Here is a 15,059-nt window from a genome sequence, read left to right on the forward strand (position 1 = left end):
GAAGTACTATGTATAATGTGTAGGTAATTCACACCCAGTTATGTCTCAGATTTGGCTGTGTGTGGCTCAAAGAGAGGAAAAGCAGTGAGGATGTGAGGGTGGGTGTTTTCCCACCCTGTGAAGTCTCCTTAAAGCACATTAGGGGTCTGAGTTCTCTCCCTTCAGTCTCATGACCAAGCAAGTGGTTAATAAATGCTCGGGTTGAATGGGTCTCAGAGGCCACTTCACATCAAGCACATTTTTCCCCCTAAAACGTGGCCTACTGGTTTTCCAATAGAAGTGGGGCAGGAAGGGGGACACCGGAGGCAGGCTGCTCCTTCCCCAACTCCCAGAGGCCATGGTCTTTCAGAAGCATCTGCTGAGGCTCCATGAGAGGAACTGTCCCCCAGGAGAACGGTGATCAGGCTGAGCGGCGAGAAGAGGGAGAACGCTCCACGTGTCAGCCCAGGAAAAACTCATACAGACCCCAAACTGCTCGACTGAACGGCTCGACTGAACTGGCTACTAGATGTTGAGACGTCCACCACAATATATGGTGTATAATGCTTATCTACATTGTTTGTGACTTTGAAGGTAATTACTTGGGCTTCCCAGGTGGCTCAGTGGTAGAGAACCTGCCTGCCAATGCAGGGAACGCGGTTTGGATCGCTGGGTTGGGAAGATCCCCCGGAAAAGGAAATGGCAACGCACTTCATTATTCTTGCCTGGATGATCCCATGGACGGAGGAGCCTGCAGGCTACAGTCCATGGGGTCTCAAAGAGTCAGACACACCTGAGTGAAGAACACTTGCGCTTTCGGATAATCCAGGATCATCTCCTGAATTTACTCCCACCTGCAGAGTCCCCTTTGCCACGTCAGGTGACATCATCACGGGTTCTGGGGATCAGGAGATTTACCTCCTGGAGGGCCCTTCTTCTGTCCACCACAAGTACTGCATTGAGCTTGAGTCTGGACACAACACCAAGGTGCCATCTGGGTTATTTCCAGTTCCAAGAAGACTAGAAATAACCTGAGGGAAATAACTACTGAGAAGCTCCTTGCCCTACAGGGTGGGTGACTTGCACCTACTCCGCTCCCCGCTGTCCTGACCACCACGCCGTCAGCTGCCTCGTCCCGCACATCCTCGCAGCCTCCACCCCCTACAGCGAACCCTCTCCTCCTCGGGCTGCACACTCACTCCTCGGCCCCTCACCTCCCACCCACCCCACTGAGAAGACAGCCCAGCTCGGCAGGGACACGGGCACAGCCTGATTCTTCCTCAGCAGCTCCATTGGCCTCCACGCACACAGGCAAGCTCTTTGCACCTTTTCCTGGATAAACACTATTCTCGATGGGTCCCCCTCTCCTGCTGACAGAACCTGTTCCCTGTATTGGTGGAGCTCCTTGGGAGGGAAACTCCACACACAGCCCAACTGGGGACACAAGACCCTTGTTTGGAAGATCCAGCCACCCCAGGGTCTGAGTGTCCACTGCCCAGGCAGGGATGACACGCTCCTGAGGCTGATGGATGACATCATTCCCAGACTTCCCTGGAGCCACGGGGAGAGCAAGAAGTCTCTCCGTCTTTAAACAGCTGATTATCCATTTATTGAAAAGGCTGATTTAAGCATCTGCAGTGGTGACTTTCTGGGCTTCCCAGGATGACTCAGTGGTAAAGAATCCACCTGCCAAAGCAGGAGATGCAGGAGATGTGGGTTCAAACCCTGAGTTGAGAAGATCTCCTGGAGGAGGGCACGGCAACCCACTCCAGTTTTGTTCCCTGGGAAATTCCATGGACGGAGGAGCCTTGTGGGCTACAGTCTTTGGGGTGGCAGAGTCGGACACGACTGATTGAGCACACACAGTGGTGAATTTTGTCTCAACTCCTGGCTCAGTAGGTGGGAAGAGATCCGCGTGATGACCTCAGAAGGACAGTGCAGGCTGGCGAGTGGCTGGTGGATTCTCACGCGGGAAGGATTCCAAGTCTTAGAACCTTAGAACCATTCCTCGTGGTGATTCTCAGAGTGCTGGTGGGCATCTGAACTCTGAGGTTCTTTTCCTTCGAGCCTCTGATCAGGTCAGCTCACATCTTCTCCTGCAACTTCACATGGTGGCTGGGGAGGGTGCTTCTGACTTGGGGAGTCACCGCCTCTGGCTCCACAGGGCGTCTTCCCAGTGTCATTTAAAAGCCACAGCTGTGGTTCGGATTCCTGGGTGACTTGCTCCTCAGCAAGAATGGGTGATGCTGGGTGAACCAGGAGTGGGCAGCCCTGGCTCTCCAGGGCGATTACGTCTTCCTGTCCTGACGCTGGGGTGGCTGGAACACAAGGATGGAAGTTTCAGGAGGGTAGGACCCACCCGAGGCAGGGCCTGCCTGAGGCCGAGGATGGAGTAACTGAGGGGAAGCAGCCAGAGTGTCTTGGGCACCCCCCGAGTGCCGGGTCCTGCGGTTCCTCTTCAGCCAGGCCTGCAGGGGAGTCACCAGGAGGGCCACCCTGCTCGCTAGGCTGCTCTGGGCCGCGCTCTGGTTGCCTCAGCAGAAGAGCCTGCTGATGCCCACTTGCCGCCAGTGCCACCTTCTGGGGCCTTGTGTCCCTCCTGTGGTGAGAGCAGCTCCTGCTAGGAAGGGTGCTGTCCCGAGCCGAGAGGTGCTGGTCTCTCTGGATGACCTGGGTAGGGGCCGCCCCACTCCACTTCAGTGTTCGTCTGTAAATACGGCTGGCACGTTATTTTCACTAGAGCCTTTAGTGGCTGAGGGGAGGGGGGTGCGGACCCTCCTTTTGTGGAGAAGGAAGGGTATTAGTGGGAGAAGCATCCCTTCAGCACAGAGGTAGATTTGAATTTCAGGAAAGGGCCTTTCTCTGGGAACATTTCACCTGGGGTAACTTTCTGATGGGCCATCCTTTCTCACTTTCTTGCTACTCTCTAGCTCCTCTGGGCTTGAGAATAAGAGCCAGAGCAGAGGCCACTCAAGTGCAATTGAATACAGACCCCACCCTCCTGATAGAACTCTCAGTGGCTCCCAGTGTGCTCAGAATAAGCATGACGTTTGCCCCATGGCCTCCCTCCTGTGACCTGTGACCTCTCACTCTCTCTATCATTCACTCTTTCAAACACCTGTTTGGCCAGTGAGTGTGCTGAGGACCTGGAGCGGGGGAGGTTTGAGGTCAAGGACTGAGAGTAGGGGATACAGGGACATAAAGCTAGGTGTCCCAAGTCTCACTTATTACCCCAGACCACGTCACCAAGAGCCTTGTGCACACCAGGTGGCTTGTTGGCCAATCTCTGTGCCGTTCTAGGGGAGGTCACATCACCAGGCTTGTCACTCTAAATAGGATTGAGTCCACAACTGAGGGCAGAAACACAACTCTCAGTACTCCTGGGAGGAGACTGGCTCCAGATTGGTCCACGAGGCAGACCCCCAACTCCTGGCCCAGCCCGTGGTTCCCATCTGTGCAGCCTCCTCTGGGAAGGTACAGTGGCTCTCTGACCACACGCAGGAAAGATCTCCCCTCTTCATGGAGGTGGGGACCAAGAGCTTGACTAGGAGGGTAGGGGACAGTCACCTTGCCTGCAACCTAGCTGGCCAGCGAAGCCTGGGACACAGCTTCCGGTTCCTGTCTGCATGCTAAGGTACCCAGGCCACAGCATCCACCTTAACTGGGCTGGATGTGAGTCTCAGACCCTCCCCTCCTTGGCCTCTGCCCTGTCTGCCCTGAACAAACCTCCCAGCATGTGACCTTAACATTCAGCCGCTGGGAACCCCTCACTCCCGCTGCTGTTTTCTCTGCTCCCTGTCATCAGTCAAGATCACTCTGAGATGCAGACAGTCTGAGGAACTCACCCGCTCTGTGTCAGAGCACTGTATAAACTTTGCATGCACAAGCCGCCAGCCTGCTCGTCAGACACTCAAAGGTCAGAGATAAATCTGATGCTATGTGACCCCCATGTATCATAAGCCAGTTCGGCTGCCCTTGGCTACGTGCACCTCATCAAAAATGAACAAACAGGAGCTTGCCTGGGATCACCTACTTGCTTCCCCATCATCCAAGAGCTCTTCTAGCGCTCTTTCCAGATCCCATGAGCCCTGCTTGGCACACTTCACGGGAGGTGTTTATCATTCACTCGGCGGAGCCAACAGGGCTCTTGCACCTCGGTGGAGGCAGAATCTGCAGAAGGGACTCACCACATATCAAAGCGAATCCCAAATGTGAAGTCATCCCCATCTGGTCCGCTTGTAAACAGGCTTTTCTCTCAAACTCATGGCTGAAAACCCAGACCAATTTGTTTTTAATGTCATGTAACTGATGGAAGGCAGGAGGAGAAAGGGATGACAGAGGATGAGATGGTTGGATGGCATTACTTGCTCGATGAACATGAGTTTGAGCTAAGTCTGGGAGATGGTGAAGAACAGGGAAGCCTGGCGTGCTGCAGTCCACGAGGTTGCAAAGAGTCGGACCCAACTGAGCGACTGAACGATGATGACAAACTGAAGATCAGAGTTCCGGGTCCATTTCAGGAGTGCACTGTCCGGCATGACCAGTGCCCAGCACAAACCATGTCCAGATTACAGCAAGTGACGCCCTGACGGCAGCTACTTGGATCTGGAAGCCAAGACCCCCACAAGCCCCAGGGGGATGCTACTGCCTTCTGGCTTATGGTGTGCGACCGAGACTTTTCATCAGCTCAGCAGAGCACGTGAGCCCTGGCCTTCATACACAGGTAGGACTGTCCCATACGTCCCACTTCCTGACTGTCGGCCACCAGCCACCGCCGCCAGCAACTTCTTTGTCTGGAGATCTCCATCTGTTAGCAACCAAAGATTTTTATTTACTCAACCCCAGCTGAATGGGTTGGTAGAAATAATTTCAATTATGAAGACTCTTTTCTGTTTTTGTTCTGATTTGATGACTTGTTAATTTCAAGAAACTTCCTTTGATTCCCGCTGCCTTATCCCTCCAAACAAACATGGAAAAGATGAGACATTGTTGTGGAATCCAGTATGATGTCGCCATTTGGGGGTGTCTGCTGACTTCCCGGAAGTAAAGGGACAGAGGGTTAGAAATGAGGTGGACGAGCAGAGGCATCTGCGGGCTTTAGGAAAGGGTCTCGAGAAGGAAACCCTTTTCTGTCTGCGCAGTAGGGATCATCTCGGGGATGGGGCACTTGGGTCTCGGATGGAAGACCTATGTCCTGGGCCCCCGACTTGAGGAGGCTGGGCCCTGCCTTTCCCTGTCTCAGAACACGGGTTTAGGGGGCGCCTGGGCCAGCTCCCAGCTCAGGCAGGTGGTGGCATTTTAACAAACTTGTCAGGGGCATGTGGTGCGTGGCTGGCACAGCAGGGGGGTGGTGGGAGAAGGGAGGCACCAGCTCACCCTCCAGCCCGAGCTGTGGCCTCTATCTCCTCCCAGGCTGTTCTGGTCTGGCTTTCAGCTCACAGCAGACAGGAAAAGAGGCCAGGCTCACTTCAGCGGCTGAAGCCACCGCCAAAATGACCAGAGGCAAGTGTGACTGCAGCCCGGGATGGGGGGCAGCAACGAGGGTCCCTCCCTGGGCCTTGCTCTCCCAGTGTATTGGTTCTGGTTCTGGGGGAGTCAATGTGCTTTCATGTGCGGACGGGATCTCAGCTGGGCAGAGGCCGAGGTGGCCCTGGGGGGTCCAGGACCACTCCTCTGGGGCAGCAGTGGTCTAGCATTTGCAGACCTCAATCACCATGCCCACCAGCATGGTGCCCGCCAGGCAGGTCACTACTCATCCACCATCCTGCCTCTTCCGCTCACACTAGCCCTGAGGTCTGCACTCTGGCACGTGCACTCTGACGGGTTCATAGCTGAAGGCCCAGAGGGCTTCCTGGGTCACCTACAGAACCTGGGGCCTCAGGCCCATCTGTCCAGACCTTTGGGTGTGGGGGGCCCATGCCGACCAGGAGTGGTGTAGCATGGGAGCTGGCCTTGTAGAGGAGGGAGGGGCAGAGGGGTCAGGGCCCTGTGGGGGTGGGGGTGGGGAATGGCAGGAGAGAGACTCACTAGACGTGTCCCTTACTTCCTGATGGCCCGCCTGCCAAGTGCACAGAGAACAGAGGTGGCCATGGAAATTTCTGGAAAGGTTTCTACCCACCAGAAGCCCCTGCTTTCTCTTGTCATCCCTGGTACCTCATTGTGTTACAGCGTCCACACCATCAGCATGATGTTATTTTTCTTTGCACTCACTCAGTTTATCACTGTCCATACAGATACACACCCACACACAGGTAAGTGTGTATACACACACGTGCATGCACACTCATGCATTACATATATAGACACACACACGTATACATGTAGGTGTGTCCACACGCACACACATGCATGTGCACGTATACGTGTATGCACACATGCACATATCCTTTCCACAGAGTCCTTAAATCTCTTAGGTAGAAAACTGGCATCACTTGCTATAAAGAATGGGTCATTGTAAGAAATAAAAGAATGTTACTATGTTCTGGCCGATAGTACACAGTTCTTGGAGGCAGGGTGCCTGATGATCACAAACAGGAGCTCTGGGACTGGATTGCCTGGCTGAAATTCGCTTTGGAAATTTTTTTTTCCCTGTATGACCCTGGACAAGTGACTTCACCTCTCTGTCTCAGTTTCATCGTCTACGAAGTGGGGGTAATAAAATAACCCATCTCACCGGGTCTTGCGAACTAAAGGGTTTGTCCCCAAAGGGCTGCGCGCAGTGTCTGCTAAAGGACAGTGTTCCTGGTCCTGTTACTGTTCTCGCGGTCGCTAGTGGGGCTATGATGGTTCCTTCCTGGCTGAAGTTCTGTGCCTGAGGTCTATTCTGCTCTTTGAAAGAGATTAGAAGAATCAAAGACACATTTGTTGAGAACTGGCATTTTCTCCTTGAGGTGGTCAGAACAGATGGGTGGGCCTTGGCATTAGAAAGCAGATTCTTTCTTTTTAAGGCTCTTCCATCTGCGCTCCTGCCCTCTGTGTGCCACCCCTGGGTCCTCGTCCACCTCAGGGAGCAAGGGCCATCCTGGAGTCTGGACCTTGGCATGTGTCCTGGCAGGGTGGGGGGTCCTGGAAGTCCTGCCCTTCCTGTACTCCCCACAGTTCATCCTCTCAGCATGTTCCCCAAACATGGGAGAGGGCAGGGCGGTGGGAAGAGGCTGGGGCCACATGCGGTGCCCAGTGGCCTGGGGGCACAGGTGCCCAGGAACCTGCCCTAGCTCCTCTCTCTGCCACCTGTGGCAGGTATTCCAGGGCCATCCTGGAAGACCAGGAGGAAGGAGAAGGGGGTTTTGCCAGCAAACGCTAATTCCTGGAGAGGCCGGGGCGCCAGATGCCGGAGCCCCTGTTTGCTGTCACATGTAATTAAACTCCTGAGACCATGGTCATGCAGGTAGGAAGTCCTACCACCTGCTGTCCTCTGATTGCTTCCAGGAAGTGGGTTCGCTGATGAGGGAGCCCCACACCCACACCCCTGACCCAGGAGGCCCAGACTTGCCAGAGCCAGGAGCTAGAGGCTGCCTGGCCAGAAAACGATTTTTCCAAGAAGAGCACCAAAGACACTGCAAGACATAACTTTTCAAGCTCGATAATGAGCAGCTTTTCCAGCCCGTGTTCACGGGAAGTGGTAGCAGAGCAGGGGGAACGAGACAAATTAAAACAGGCCTGGACCAAGCGAGAGTTTCCTGAATGAAACATCAAAGGCAGCCGCAGGTGGGAGGCTATTTACAGATTCTGAGAGCCTGAGTTATTCATCACCATGGCCCCTGGGCCATGAGGGTTCTCCCAGTGTGTGCGCTCGCCACACCTTGCACGGAGCCTGCTGGTGTCTTCACATCTACCTAGAGTGACGCAGGCTCCCTGTCTGGACTTACCTCCAGCCCCCTGCAGAAGGGCAGTCATGGGAGGGGTGGGCTTGGGAGGGAACGGGGTGATGTGAATGCTGAGCACCTCTGCTAAGTACTCAGGGACCCCAAAGTACTGAGTACTGGGGCCCTCTGCTAAGTACTCAAGTACTCCTAAGTACTCAGTACTGGGCACTTTTGCTAAGTACTCAGGGACCCCAAGGTACTCTGTACTGGCTAACTCTGCGAAGTACTCAGGACCCCAAGTACTCAGTACTGGACACCCTTATTAAGTACTCAGGACATCTAAGTACTTTGTACTGGACACTTCTGTTAAGTGCTCAATATTGGGTGCCTCTGTGAGGTGCACAGGCAGTCAGCCACCCTGTGAGATCCCACTTCCCCTCTGGGGGTGGTTCAAAGCCTGGAGTCTTACCCTGTCTTCCGGGAGTTACCAAGGAAGAGTCACACTTTTCTCCAAATGGTCCCCATCTGCCCTGTCTCACTCAGGCCAGGCTTCTGCTCCATGGGGCTCCGAGGGTGACTGTCCTTCCCTCCAGACACCTGGCCCTAGCCTGGCCACTGACGTGTCTGCAGATTCCATCAATGACCATCTGCGAGCCTGGACCACCGAGGCCCAGAGTGGTCTTTGATATAAAGGAAGACAGTGGCTGGGGGTCCCCTTGGGGGCTCATGGTAGAAGAGACAAGGAAGGGGCAGGTGGGCATGGCTCTGCACGGGGAGATAGGGACCTCGGGGGACTGGAGAGACCCTGAGGGGGTTCTGCACTCGTGCGTATGCTGGGGGAGGGGTCATTCATGGAAGCAACTCCTTGGAGGTAAGTCCCAGGAGAATCTGGCTTTAAAAACTCACGTGTGTGCCTACCTGTGGCAAACCCAGGTACGTGGCTGTGGTCAACCTTTCCACAATTTAAGCATGTCACTACGAGGTTTCCAAGGAGACAGCCACTGTAGCTCATTCTGGTTCCTCTCATGGGAAGATGCTGTTTCTCTGGCTTTGTGGTCTTCCTCGTAGCTCCCCTTGTAGCCTCAGCTCCCTGGGTCCCCAGCCTTCTTCACGTCCAGCCTCCCTGGGACGTCCCCCTGATGGTGGGTTTGGCAAATACCATCCCCAGCAGCTACCCCATCCCTGGGGCTCTGTGTAGAGAGCTGACCCTTACCCGGGGCTCCCAGGACTGTGCCTGTGGAAACCAACCTCCCCGGGGGTGAGCAACCCCACTGCTCAGCTGCCTGCAAGGGACATGCTCCTTGGAAGGCAGGTGGCCATGATCTCTGAAAGTTAAAAAAAATTTTTTTTTAATTTTAAAAATATTTATTGGTTTGGCTGTGCGAGGTCTTAGTTGTGAACTCTTGCAGGCCCAGCATGTGAACTCTAACTATGGCATGTGTGATCTAATTCCCTGACCAGAGATTGAGCCCGAGCCCCCTGCACTGGGAGAGTAGGATCTTAGCAAGAAGGACCACTGAGGAAGCGCCTCTGCAAGCTTTTAAAGACAGGTGCCTCCAGGGACTCATCCAGTAGGATCTGAGAGTCCTTCCCTGGGACTGGGTCCTGTGCTCAGAGCTCTCACATGCACTGTCTCACAATTCTGCGCAGCAACTGACAGAGCAGCTGTGGACTGAGATGGTGCTTCTTGAAGTGACTTCAAGATCACCAGCCCTGGGGAATTGACTGATGCACGGTTTTGGGCCCCCCAAACCTACTGGCTCAGAAACTCAGTGGTGGGTGGGCTGCCCACCTATCCTGTCCATGCATCCTGCCCACAGCTGGGCACCTACCGTCACCGCAGGAGGGCACATCAGTGTGTTTTTAAAGGATTAGCTTCTTTCACTAGCGTGGATTTAACACTACGGGTTTCGGTCCAACACAAATCCCACGTCACGCTACATTCCACTATGAGGCGAAGGCCACGTTTACATTACTAAGTATTCTGCAAACATCTTCATCTCGAGACCCTCTGCCCAATGTCCCTCCAGCAACACACAGAACCTGGACGCACACAGGCAGAGACCAGACTTCTGAGCCTTCTGGAACGATCTCCACAGCACTGGTTTGCTTTCCCCTTTACTGTGACCTTGAAGAAGTCACAGACAATCCTGTCCTACATTTTCCTAATCTGGGAAACTAGAGAACAACTTATCTGCCTCATCAGAGGTGCTTCAGAATGGGTTTTGATAAGCGAGAGAAAAGGACATAAAACTAATAGCATCAGATAGGCGTTTGTAAGCTGCTTTGAAAGTCATCTTGTGGGTTTATCTTTATAACCCCCAATCCCTCGAATCACTCAGAAACACACTCATGAAAAAGTGCACCAGTAGCCATATGAGACCCTGCTGAAGCAGCCTGTTTGTGGAGACCAACCTCTTCCTTTGTGACTCAGAGCATGGAGAGGAGCTGGCTCTGGTGTCAATAGTTAGGTTTGCGTGCTCATGAGTCATGGTGTGGGACGGAGAAAAAGGGGTGTCCACCAGGTCCGGCCGCAGGGAGTGCGGCCCTCGGAAGGATCCATGGTTGACCACATGTCCCTGAGACACTTGTCCTGTAGATGGATTCAATCACACATCTGTCAGGCCCTCCTCTGGTCCAAGAACGTTCTAGATGCTGGGGGTCTCCGTGGCAGCCTCAGTGGGACTCGGCTGTTGTCAGCCGTGCCTGGCAGGTCTCCAGTGAGTGTTTCTGGGGTAGAAACAAGAGGCACCAGAAATCAGTGGCTATGTTAACTCGCTGCATTCTTACGCTGTGGCCCTTTGGAGAGCATGGAGGGAGAACCTGGCCAGCACAGGCAACCCCAGCCCTGGTCCACCTCCCTGTCTGCCTGCCAGGGCCTTGTCTCCAAATCTGCAAACCCTGCCGTTGGTGCGTTGCCCAGGAGAGGGCCTGTGGGAGTCTGACTCTCCAAAGTCTTCCCCTCCCAGTGGGCCCATCCCTCTACTGAGGGAGGACCATGCTTAGAGGGCAGCCCCTGCAGCCTCCCCGGCCCTCTCATGAGAGCTGTCCCATCGCCCGTGACCATCACGAGGGCTGATGCCACACCTTTCAGGCCCCACACATTTGGACATTCGGAACAGAGTCATTTCAAACAGGAACAGGGTCACCTGGTCCAGGCAGGTGCATTCTTGGCCCCTGGTTCCTCTTATCAGCTGCTTGCCTTTATCTGTGCTGTGCTGGGCACCCACTGCTCACAGGGCCCCTGCGATGGGATGCCAGGGACCTGTTCTGGCTGTTCCCTGTGCCCTCCCGAGCCCATGCCTAGAACAGAGTCAGCACATGAGCGAGTGAAGGAAGGAATGAGCAGGTGAGCAAACAAGCCTGCTTCCAGAGCCGACGTGCTCATGGGATGCACAAACCCATGGGATGACAAAGGATGTGAGTCCCTGCTTGGCTGAGACCTTCTGCTGAGGCTGGGCCAGGGAAGGGGCTCTACTCCAGAGAGGGGGACATGCCCGTGGTCAGAGAGGCCAGGCAGTGCCTGGGATATAGGTCACTTCTTTGAGCTGGGTCCCTAGTGCCAGTGCTAGCTGCAGAGGCCAAAAGGAAAGAGTTTGTGTGTGTGTATGTGTGTGCATGTGTGCGTGTGTACCATAATAATGGTCACACTTATACAGCAACCTATCTATTAAAAACTGGAGGGCACACATGGTTACAAAGCAGGTGGGACACAGCCCCAAGGCTCTCACCAGCAAGGAGCCTTGCCTGAGTTTCCATGTTGGCTCCCGGCCGACTGCCTAAGTTGAGATGCACACGAGTACACAGTGCACATATGCACATTGCCTTATACAATTACAAATGTACTATTCTTCTCAAGGAAAGGATCAAAATTTCAATAAATGTAACAAAAAGAAAAGCCCTTCTTGGAGCCCCTGGTTCCTGCCTGCCTCCCCAGGTGCCTGGGAGCTGCCGGCCAGGGTGACCGCTGCTCTACTTGGGGGATCCATCTGGTACACCTAGTCCTCTGGTCTGAAGACTTTTCTAGTCAAGGTTTTTGTGGGTGAGGTCACACTCCCTATAAAACTTTAGCTCCTGATTTTACTATTCAACCTGATTCTATAACTGCTTTATGTCATTTTTGGTAAACATTTTTGGTAAGTGTTAGAGATGCCAAATGAAACTCAATAATGGATTAACACACATCTGATAAATACAGTTGTGTAATAAATTACAAAAGAGCCAGATGAAAATCAAATAATTATGCATATGACTTTTAAAAAGATTACATTGCTTTTCACACAACATAAATTCACAACTAATCAACAGGGAAAGCTTCTATAGAATTCTTGAACTTTCTTTGGCATAATTATAGGAAACGAAAATACATTTTTTTCAAATGAAAAATCACCATGAATTAATATCCCAAGCATTAGCCTGGGAACATTCATCAGGTAAAATTAAATTTCAAGATTCTGTGGATTTGAAGGAATTTTTCTCAAACACTAATGATGGGAATGCAGATAGTCAGTTTTTTTCTAAAGGACAATATGACAGAACTTAAAAAACACTATAAATGTCCATTATTATGACCCCCAAATTCTATTTTTCAGAATTTATCCCAAGGAAATAACAGACAAATGCAAAAATGACTGCAGTGTTTATTATTACATTATTTATAATATTGAAAAATAAAAAGTAATATAAACAGTCATACAGGACTGGTCATATTACAGTTTCCTCATAGTTGTGTATCCAGTCATTTAAAATGATGATGTAAATTTATAACATGAGTAGCTGCTCGTGGTTTATTGAGAAACCAAGCACCTTACTATTTAGCATAGAAAGTATCACCCCACTGCAATAAGTGAACATATATATATATATATATATATGTAATTTATGGGAATAAGAACATGCATAAAAGAAACTATGGAAAAGTAGTTTTGCATGGATCCTGGGGTTATGGATGATTTTTTCCTGTATTTTTCACTTTTTCTACCATGAATGTCTATTATGTACTTTAAAAAGGTTAAAGAAATGGTGACATTAAAAAATGTTGACATTGACTCAAACTTCATATTATTCAGTTCGCTTTTTCTCTTCTCTGTGATTGGAGGCTGTAGTCCTAACTAAGGACATCCTCTAAGTAAATATGTGGAAGGTCAGTTGCTATTCTCTACCCAGCACCCGTCACCCCTTGCTGTGGGACTCTCCTCTCCTCTGAGCATCATCTGGACAGCAGATACTGGGATCTGCCTCTCACCCCAGAGCTGAGGTCTCTTCTCTTAACACCTGCCATCCACAATTGCAAAGGTAAATGAATTAAAAGAGAAATACCCTTTTTCACAATTGTGTTTAAGACTAAGGGAACAGAGAGAAGCCTGAGAGAGTTGCTAAAATCACTAAATCATTGGAAAATGAATGAGCATAGATAAAATTTTGGGATTCTCTAAATTAGAGAAGAGGAGATTGGTGGAAGGCCCCTAGAGTGGGGTTGACCAGACGGCCCTTAGTTCATCTGTGGGTAGGGCAACCTCTCCTAGGTCACAGGGCTCTTATGAGGTGAAGCCTGAGTTCTGGCTTCACCAAAACACCAGAGGTTTGAGTCCACACCCACGCACTGACCAGGTGAAGGGCTGACTGGACCGAGGGCTCCTGTTAAGACAAGTTGCTGGTCTTAAGTGACAAGGTAAGGAAGCTACAGTAAAGAAACCAGGGCAGTAACAAGAGCATCCACCTGTTCTTGGGAGGCTCTGCACATAGGGCTGGGAGATCCAAGCAAGATCAACATCCATGAGTCTGGGAAACACCCACCAAAATGCAACTGTCATTCTCCAAATATGAAGACACAGTCAGAAGTCACTGTGTTGGCAAATCACAACTCTAACTTGCAAGAGAACCCAAATGTCCTCTCTGGAATGTTACTGGTTTTAACACCTCCTTCAGTAAAGGTCTGATGTTAGTCCTGGGTGGAAATAAATATAAGGACCCTTTAAGAACATAATTGGGCTTCCCTGATAGCTCAGCTGGTAAAGAATCTGCCTGCAATATGGGAGACCTGGGTTCGATCCCTGGGTTGGGAAGATCCCCTGGAGAAGGGAAAGGCTACCCACTCCAGAACTCTGGCCTGGAGAATTCCATGGACTGTACAGTCTACAGGGTCGCAGAGAGTCGGACACGACTGAGTGACTTTCACTCACTCACTCACTCACTCAAGAACATAATTATGCAGACAGTCTATATATGGATATGGTGATCAAACTCTTGCTGATATATAAATGAAATAATTTTTACACCAGCTATAGAGCCTAAGTTAATTGTTAGCTTTTGGAAAAACTAACAAAATACTACTTATTTCTGAATTAGCAGCACTAAAGCTTACTATTACCTTTAAGTATGGAAATAAACCTCTTAAAAAACATAGCATGTGGATGATCATAGATTGATACAGAAGGATAGTTTTTTTTAAAGGTGAGAACTATTCTCTCTTATCAAGACTACATCCCATGGCCTGGAGTAGTGGCTGACATACAGTAGATGCCCAATAAATACTTTTTTGGGAAAAAGGATGACATATTTAATAATAAAGCTTCCTGGCTAATATTAAATGAACTAGTTAATGACAATGTCAGTCAGCATTTGTCCATGTGTTCAGATACCCAGTACATAGACACTCAAATCTATACACACATGTCACAGCATAGATAGCAAACACAGCGTTCATTCAACAAGTATATACTGATTCATATAGTTTTTCTGTATAGCATTCGTGCTCAGCTGCGGAGTTGTGTCCAACTCTTGACGATCTCATGGATGGTAGTCTGCCAGGCTCCTCTGTCCATGGGATTTGCCTGGGAAAAATATTGGAGTGGGCTGCCATTTCCCACTTCAGGGGATCTTCCCAATATACTGATTGCCTACTATGTTTCAGGCATCATCTTAAACATTAGGAATTCAGTTGTAAATGAAACTCAGTACTGGTCCTCATGGAGCTTAGGGCCTGGTGAAGAGATTCATTGTGAATGATAAATATATAATTATAATATATATAATTACTGAATGGGGAAATGCACAGAGCAAAGGACAGGGCTGTAAGAGAAAACTGCACAGTGGGGCAGGGGAGGGTTTAACGTACACTGAGGTGGTCAGGGCAGGCTTCTTGGAGGGGGTGACCATCCTGAAGGGAGAAGTGCCTACCAGGTGAAATGCAGGAGAAATGGCATTCTGGTAGCGAGAAGCCATAGACTCTGAGGTTAGGAGGCATTTGGCCTGCTCAGAGAAATCGGAGACACT

The 15,059-nt window shown here is 51.0% G+C and overlaps 1 protein-coding gene across 2 annotated transcripts in view; it reads right to left on the reverse strand.

Moving 5' to 3' along the window:
* The window catches only part of CDH4 (cadherin 4), a 480,957-nt gene that overhangs the window by 174,785 nt on the left and 291,113 nt on the right, over positions 1–15,059 (reverse strand). The gene's annotated exons all lie outside the window — the stretch shown is intronic.

This window comes from Capricornis sumatraensis, chromosome 15 (genome assembly GCF_032405125.1).
Source record: "Capricornis sumatraensis isolate serow.1 chromosome 15, serow.2, whole genome shotgun sequence".
Classification (NCBI taxonomy): domain Eukaryota; kingdom Metazoa; phylum Chordata; class Mammalia; order Artiodactyla; family Bovidae; genus Capricornis; species Capricornis sumatraensis.